Here is a 438-nt window from a genome sequence, read left to right as displayed (position 1 = left end):
TACACCCGCAGGCACGCACGCTGGTGCATTCATGCATGAATGTCATTTTATACGAGACCCTACATTTCTATGTACGTATCTGCACGAATGCTTGACTGTGCACAAGCCTATGGATAAATGTCTATCTTTTGAAATTATCATTAAAAAAAATATACATATATATAGAATTAATCCAAAAACAAGGCAAGGGAACGAAGGAACACTAGGCGGAAGGAGACTTCGATTACGTCACAGGCGCGGTGTTGCTGATGTCAGCCGCATCGGAATGGCCACCTGAAGTACAACTTGTTGCAACGTCTGCATGCCTTGCCACGTGGTGCTAACCCGGGGGAGGGGGGAGGGGGAGAGAGAGAGACAGAAAGACACGCGTAGCAAGAGAAAAACTGAAACTTAAAATAGATGCAATGAAAATAGGAAAGGGGGAAGCTAACAATGCTG

The sequence above is a fragment of the Penaeus monodon genome, chromosome 19 (genome assembly GCF_015228065.2).
Source record: "Penaeus monodon isolate SGIC_2016 chromosome 19, NSTDA_Pmon_1, whole genome shotgun sequence".
NCBI lineage: Eukaryota > Metazoa > Arthropoda > Malacostraca > Decapoda > Penaeidae > Penaeus > Penaeus monodon.
The sequence above is the reverse complement of the archived record's forward strand: the minus strand, read 5'-3'. Positions refer to the sequence as shown.